The sequence below is a fragment of the Epinephelus lanceolatus genome, chromosome 19 (assembly GCF_041903045.1).
Source record: "Epinephelus lanceolatus isolate andai-2023 chromosome 19, ASM4190304v1, whole genome shotgun sequence".
Taxonomy (NCBI): domain Eukaryota; kingdom Metazoa; phylum Chordata; class Actinopteri; order Perciformes; family Serranidae; genus Epinephelus; species Epinephelus lanceolatus.
In genome coordinates this window covers 85,001-92,500 of record NC_135752.1, presented here as the reverse complement: position 1 = coordinate 92,500, position 7,500 = coordinate 85,001, and positions in this window count along the sequence as shown.

Sequence of the window (7,500 nt, the reverse complement as noted above, 5' to 3'; positions counted from 1 at the left end):
CCAGTGCTGGGTGGAGGTGGGAGAATGAGGCCTGGGACGGTGAGAGTCTCCCCCAGAGAGGGGAGAGAAGAGGGAGGGAGACAGAGAGCCAGAGAGCTGGGTGAAGTGAGGGTGGAACACAGGGGATTAATTCCCCCTTTAATGCCTGCCTCCAGCGCTGGGTGGAGGTGGGAGAGTGATGCCTGGGAGGTTGAGAGTCTCCCCCAGAGAGGGGAGAGAGGAGGGAGGGAGACAGAGAGCCAGAGAGCTGGGTGAAGTGAGGGTGGAACACAGGGGATTAATTCCCCCTTTAATGCCTGCCTCCAGCGCTGGGTGGAGGTGGGAGAATGAGGCCTGGGAGGTTGAGAGTCTCCCCCAGAGAGGGGAGAGAGGAGGGAGGGAGACAGAGAGCCAGAGAGCTGGGTGAAGTGAGGGTGGTACAGGGATTAAAGTGTCCCCTAAGATCTTACTCCAGTGCTGGGTGGAGGTGGGAGAATGAGGCCTGGGACGGTGAGAGTCTCCCCCAGAGAGGGGAGAGGAGAGGGAGGGAGACAGAGAGCCAGAGAGCTGGGTGAAGTGAGCGTGGAACACAGGGGATTAATTCCCCCTTTAATGCCTGCCTCCAGCGCTGGGTGGAGGTGGGAGAATGAGGCCTGGGACGGTGAGAGTCTCCCCCAGAGAGGGGAGAGAGGAGGGAGGGAGACAGAGAGCCAGAGAGCTGGGTGAAGTGAGGGTGGTACAGGGATTAAAGTGTCCCCTAAGATCTGACTCCAGTGCTGGGTGGAGGTGGGAGAATGAGGCCTGGGACGGTGAGAGTCTCCCCCAGAGAGGGGAGAGAAGAGGGAGGGAGACAGAGAGCCAGGGAGCTGGGTGAAGTGAGGGTGGTACAGGGATTAAAGTGTCCCCTAAGATCTGACTCCAGTGCTGGGTGGAGGTGGGAGAATGAGGCCTGGGACGGTGAGAGTCTCCCCCAGAGAGGGGAGAGAAGAGGGAGGGAGGGAGACAGAGAGCCAGAGAGCTGGGTGAAGTGAGGGTGGTACACGGGGGATTAATTCCCCCTTTAATGCCTGCCTCCAGTGCTGGGTGGAGGTGGGAGAATGAGGCCTGGGACGGTGAGAGTCTCCCCCAGAGAGGGGAGAGAAGAGGGAGGGAGACAGAGAGCCAGAGAGCTGGGTGAAGTGAGCATGGAACACAGGGGATTAATTCCCCCTTTAATGCCTGCCTCCAGCGCTGGGTGGAGGTGGGAGAATGAGGCCTGGGAGGTTGAGAGTCTCCCCCAGAGAGGGGAGAGAAGAGGGAGGGAGACAGAGAGCCAGAGAGCTGGGTGAAGTGAGGGTGGAACACAGGGGATTAATTCCCCCTTTAATGCCTGCCTCCAGCGCTTGGTGGAGGTGGGAGAATGATGCCTGGGACGGTGAGAGTCTCCCCCAGAGAGGGGAGAGAAGAGGGAGGGAGGGAGACAGAGAGCCAGAGAGCTGGGTGAAGTGAGGGTGGTACAGGGATTAAAGTGTCCCCTAAGATCTTACTCCAGTGCTGGGTGGAGGTGGGAGAATGAGGCCTGGGACGGTGAGAGTCTCCCCCAGAGAGGGGAGAGAAGAGGGAGGGAGACAGAGAGCCAGAGAGCTGGGTGAAGTGAGCGTGGAACACAGGGGATTAATTCCCCCTTTAATGCCTGCCTCCAGCGCTGGGTGGAGGTGGGAGAATGAGGCCTGGGACGGTGAGAGTCTCCCCCAGAGAGGGGAGAGAGGAGGGAGGGAGACAGAGAGCCAGAGAGCTGGGTGAAGTGAGGGTGGTACAGGGATTAAAGTGTCCCCTAAGATCTTACTCCAGTGCTGGGTGGAGGTGGGAGAATGAGGCCTGGGACGGTGAGAGTCTCCCCCAGAGAGGGGAGAGAAGAGGGAGGGAGACAGAGAGCCAGGGAGCTGGGTGAAGTGAGGGTGGTACAGGGATTAAAGTGTCCCCTAAGATCTGACTCCAGTGCTGGGTGGAGGTGGGAGAATGAGGCCTGGGACGGTGAGAGTCTCCCCCAGAGAGGGGAGAGAAGAGGGAGGGAGGGAGACAGAGAGCCAGAGAGCTGGGTGAAGTGAGGGTGGTACACGGGGGATTAATTCCCCCTTTAATGCCTGCCTCCAGTGCTGGGTGGAGGTGGGAGAATGAGGCCTGGGACGGTGAGAGTCTCCCCCAGAGAGGGGAGAGGAGAGGGAGGGAGACAGAGAGCCAGAGAGCTGGGTGAAGTGAGCGTGGAACACAGGGGATTAATTCCCCCTTTAATGCCTGCCTCCAGCGCTGGGTGGAGGTGGGAGAATGAGGCCTGGGACGGTGAGAGTCTCCCCCAGAGAGGGGAGAGAGGAGGGAGGGAGACAGAGAGCCAGAGAGCTGGGTGAAGTGAGGGTGGTACAGGGATTAAAGTGTCCCCTAAGATCTGACTCCAGTGCTGGGTGGAGGTGGGAGAATGAGGCCTGGGACGGTGAGAGTCTCCCCCAGAGAGGGGAGAGAAGAGGGAGGGAGACAGAGAGCCAGGGAGCTGGGTGAAGTGAGGGTGGTACAGGGATTAAAGTGTCCCCTAAGATCTGACTCCAGTGCTGGGTGGAGGTGGGAGAATGAGGCCTGGGACGGTGAGAGTCTCCCCCAGAGAGGGGAGAGAAGAGGGAGGGAGGGAGACAGAGAGCCAGAGAGCTGGGTGAAGTGAGGGTGGTACACGGGGGATTAATTCCCCCTTTAATGCCTGCCTCCAGTGCTGGGTGGAGGTGGGAGAATGAGGCCTGGGACGGTGAGAGTCTCCCCCAGAGAGGGGAGAGAAGAGGGAGGGAGACAGAGAGCCAGAGAGCTGGGTGAAGTGAGCATGGAACACAGGGGATTAATTCCCCCTTTAATGCCTGCCTCCAGCGCTGGGTGGAGGTGGGAGAATGAGGCCTGGGAGGTTGAGAGTCTCCCCCAGAGAGGGGAGAGAAGAGGGAGGGAGACAGAGAGCCAGAGAGCTGGGTGAAGTGAGGGTGGAACACAGGGGATTAATTCCCCCTTTAATGCCTGCCTCCAGCGCTTGGTGGAGGTGGGAGAATGATGCCTGGGACGGTGAGAGTCTCCCCCAGAGAGGGGAGAGAAGAGGGAGGGAGGGAGACAGAGAGCCAGAGAGCTGGGTGAAGTGAGGGTGGTACAGGGATTAAAGTGTCCCCTAAGATCTTACTCCAGTGCTGGGTGGAGGTGGGAGAATGAGGCCTGGGACGGTGAGAGTCTCCCCCAGAGAGGGGAGAGAAGAGGGAGGGAGACAGAGAGCCAGAGAGCTGGGTGAAGTGAGCGTGGAACACAGGGGATTAATTCCCCCTTTAATGCCTGCCTCCAGCGCTGGGTGGAGGTGGGAGAATGAGGCCTGGGACGGTGAGAGTCTCCCCCAGAGAGGGGAGAGAGGAGGGAGGGAGACAGAGAGCCAGAGAGCTGGGTGAAGTGAGGGTGGTACAGGGATTAAAGTGTCCCCTAAGATCTTACTCCAGTGCTGGGTGGAGGTGGGAGAATGAGGCCTGGGACGGTGAGAGTCTCCCCCAGAGAGGGGAGAGAAGAGGGAGGGAGACAGAGAGCCAGGGAGCTGGGTGAAGTGAGGGTGGTACAGGGATTAAAGTGTCCCCTAAGATCTGACTCCAGTGCTGGGTGGAGGTGGGAGAATGAGGCCTGGGACGGTGAGAGTCTCCCCCAGAGAGGGGAGAGAAGAGGGAGGGAGGGAGACAGAGAGCCAGAGAGCTGGGTGAAGTGAGGGTGGTACACGGGGGATTAATTCCCCCTTTAATGCCTGCCTCCAGTGCTGGGTGGAGGTGGGAGAATGAGGCCTGGGACGGTGAGAGTCTCCCCCAGAGAGGGGAGAGAAGAGGGAGGGAGACAGAGAGCCAGAGAGCTGGGTGAAGTGAGCATGGAACACAGGGGATTAATTCCCCCTTTAATGCCTGCCTCCAGCGCTGGGTGGAGGTGGGAGAATGAGGCCTGGGAGGTTGAGAGTCTCCCCCAGAGAGGGGAGAGAAGAGGGAGGGAGACAGAGAGCCAGAGAGCTGGGTGAAGTGAGGGTGGAACACAGGGGATTAATTCCCCCTTTAATGCCTGCCTCCAGCGCTTGGTGGAGGTGGGAGAATGATGCCTGGGACGGTGAGAGTCTCCCCCAGAGAGGGGAGAGAAGAGGGAGGGAGGGAGACAGAGAGCCAGAGAGCTGGGTGAAGTGAGGGTGGTACAGGGATTAAAGTGTCCCCTAAGATCTTACTCCAGTGCTGGGTGGAGGTGGGAGAATGAGGCCTGGGACGGTGAGAGTCTCCCCCAGAGAGGGGAGAGAAGAGGGAGGGAGACAGAGAGCCAGAGAGCTGGGTGAAGTGAGCATGGAACACAGGGGATTAATTCCCCCTTTAATGCCTGCCTCCAGCGCTGGGTGGAGGTGGGAGAATGAGGCCTGGGAGGTTGAGAGTCTCCCCCAGAGAGGGGAGAGAAGAGGGAGGGAGACAGAGAGCCAGAGAGCTGGGTGAAGTGAGCATGGAACACAGGGGATTAATTCCCCCTTTAATGCCTGCCTCCAGCGCTGGGTGGAGGTGGGAGAATGAGGCCTGGGAGGTTGAGAGTCTCCCCCAGAGAGGGGAGAGAAGAGGGAGGGAGACAGAGAGCCAGAGAGCTGGGTGAAGTGAGCGTGGAACACAGGGGATTAATTCCCCCTTTAATGCCTGCCTCCAGCGCTTGGTGGAGGTGGGAGAATGATGCCTGGGACGGTGAGAGTCTCCCCCAGAGAGGGGAGAGAAGAGGGAGGGAGGGAGACAGAGAGCCAGAGAGCTGGGTGAAGTGAGGGTGGTACAGGGATTAAAGTGTCCCCTAAGATCTTACTCCAGTGCTGGGTGGAGGTGGGAGAATGAGGCCTGGGACGGTGAGAGTCTCCCCCAGAGAGGGGAGAGAAGAGGGAGGGAGGGAGACAGAGAGCCAGAGAGCTGGGTGAAGTGAGCATGGAACACAGGGGATTAATTCCCCCTTTAATGCCTGCCTCCAGCGCTGGGTGGAGGTGGGAGAATGAGGCCTGGGAGGTTGAGAGTCTCCCCCAGAGAGGGGAGAGAAGAGGGAGGGAGACAGAGAGCCAGAGAGCTGGGTGAAGTGAGCATGGAACACAGGGGATTAATTCCCCCTTTAATGCCTGCCTCCAGCGCTGGGTGGAGGTGGGAGAATGAGGCCTGGGAGGTTGAGAGTCTCCCCCAGAGAGGGGAGAGAAGAGGGAGGGAGACAGAGAGCCAGAGAGCTGGGTGAAGTGAGCATGGAACACAGGGGATTAATTCCCCCTTTAATGCCTGCCTCCAGCGCTGGGTGGAGGTGGGAGAATGAGGCCTGGGACGGTGAGAGTCTCCCCCAGAGAGGGGAGAGAAGAGGGAGGGAGGGAGACAGAGAGCCAGAGAGCTGGGTGAAGTGAGCATGGAACACAGGGGATTAATTCCCCCTTTAATGCCTGCCTCCAGCGCTGGGTGGAGGTGGGAGAATGAGGCCTGGGACGGTGAGAGTCTCCCCCAGAGAGGGGAGAGGAGAGGGAGGGAGACAGAGAGCCAGAGAGCTGGGTGAAGTGAGGGTGGAACACAGGGGATAAATTCCCCCTTTAATGCCTGCCTCCAGTGCTGGGTGGAGGTGAGATAGGCGGAGGGCGGCGGGTCGGTCGGGGCCAGCGAGAGCCGAGCCCCGGGGGTGCCTGGCGCGAGCGGGGGCTCCGTGGGGCGCGTGGGGGCCGAGCACCGGTGGGGTCCACCCTTTGGCCGGGCCCGGGGGCCCGTGACCGGGTCGGCGGCGGCCGTTGCGGCGCTCCCCGGCCACGGGGCAGTGAAATGGACAGCCTGGCAAAGGCTGGGCGGAAACGGAGCTCATGCCCCCTTTAATGTCTGTCAAGGGTGAGGAGGGGCGGCGGGTCCGTCGGGGCCAGCGAGAGCCGAGCCCCGGGGGTGCCTGGCGCGAGCGGGGGCTCCGTGGGGCGCGTGGGGGCCGAGCACCGGTGGGGTCCGCCCTTTGGCCGGGCCCGGGGGCCCGTGACCGGGTCGGCGGCGGCCGTTGCGGCGCTCCCCGGCCACGGGGCAGTGAAATGGACAGCCTGGCAAAGGCTGGGCGGAAACGGAGCTCATGCCCCCTTTAATGTCTGTCAAGGGTGAGGAGGGGCGGCGGGTCCGTCGGGGCCAGCGAGAGCCGAGCCCCGGGGGTGCCTGGCGCGAGCGGGGGCTCCGTGGGGCGCGTGGGGGCCGAGCACCGGTGGGGTCCACCCTTTGGCCGGGCCCGGGGGCCCGTGACCGGGTCGGCGGCGGCCGTTGCGGCGCTCCCCGGCCACGGGGCAGTGAAATGGACAGCCTGGCAAAGGCTGGGCGGAAACGGAGCTCATGCCCCCTTTAATGTCTGTCAAGGGTGAGGAGGGGCGGCGGGTCCGTCGGGGCCAGCGAGAGCCGAGCCCCGGGGGTGCCTGGCGCGAGCGGGGGCTCCGTGGGGCGCGTGGGGGCCGAGCACCGGTGGGGTCCACCCTTTGGCCGGGCCCGGGGGCCCGTGACCGGGTCGGCGGCGGCCGTTGCGGCGCTCCCCGGCCACGGGGCAGTGAAATGGACAGCCTGGCAAAGGCTGGGCGGAAACGGAGCTCATGCCCCCTTTAATGTCTGTCAAGGGTGAGGAGGGGCGGCGGGTCCGTCGGGGCCAGCGAGAGCCGAGCCCCGGGGGTGCCTGGCGCGAGCGGGGGCTCCGTGGGGCGCGTGGGGGCCGAGCACCGGTGGGGTCCACCCTTTGGCCGGGCCCGGGGGCCCGTGACCGGGTCGGCGGCGGCCGTTGCGGCGCTCCCCGGCCACGGGGCAGTGAAATGGACAGCCTGGCAAAGGCTGGGCGGAAACGGAGCTCATGCCCCCTTTAATGTCTGTCACCAGTGCTTGGCGGAGGTGCGAGAGGCGGAGATCGGAGGCTCCCAGAGAGGGGAGAGGGAAAAATGGATGAAAATAGGGTAAAACAGGAGAAAGCCTCCCTCCCTCCCTCCCTCCTCTATTTCATTTGTTTTTCTTTCCCCCAGGGCTTCATCCAGCAGGGAGGTCGGAGGCTTCCAGCCAGGCGAGAGGGAGAGATGTGAGAAAATCGGATAAAATAGAGTGAGCTTTCTCCCTCGGTTATTTCCCGTGTTTAAACCAAAGCGGCCGGAGTGGAGTACCAGGGGCGCGAGTGTGGGACGGGTGAAGTGCCCGGGGTAAGCGGCCGGAGCTCCGGCCGCTTCCCCGGCGCCTTCTCCCCGTCAAACACTTGGAAAAATCTCAGCAGCGGTGATTTCCATCCAGCAGGGAGGTCGGAGGCTTCCAGCCAGGCGAGAGGGAGAGATGTGAGAAAATCGGATGAAATAGAGTGAGCTTTCTCCCTCGGTTATTTCCCGTGTTTAAACCAAAGCGGCCGGAGCGGAGTACCAGGGGCGCGAGTGTGGGACGGGTGAAGTGCCCGGGGTAAGCGGCCGGAGCTCCGGCCGCTTCCCCGGCGCCTTCTCCCCGTCAAACACTTGGAAAAATCTCAGCAGCGGTG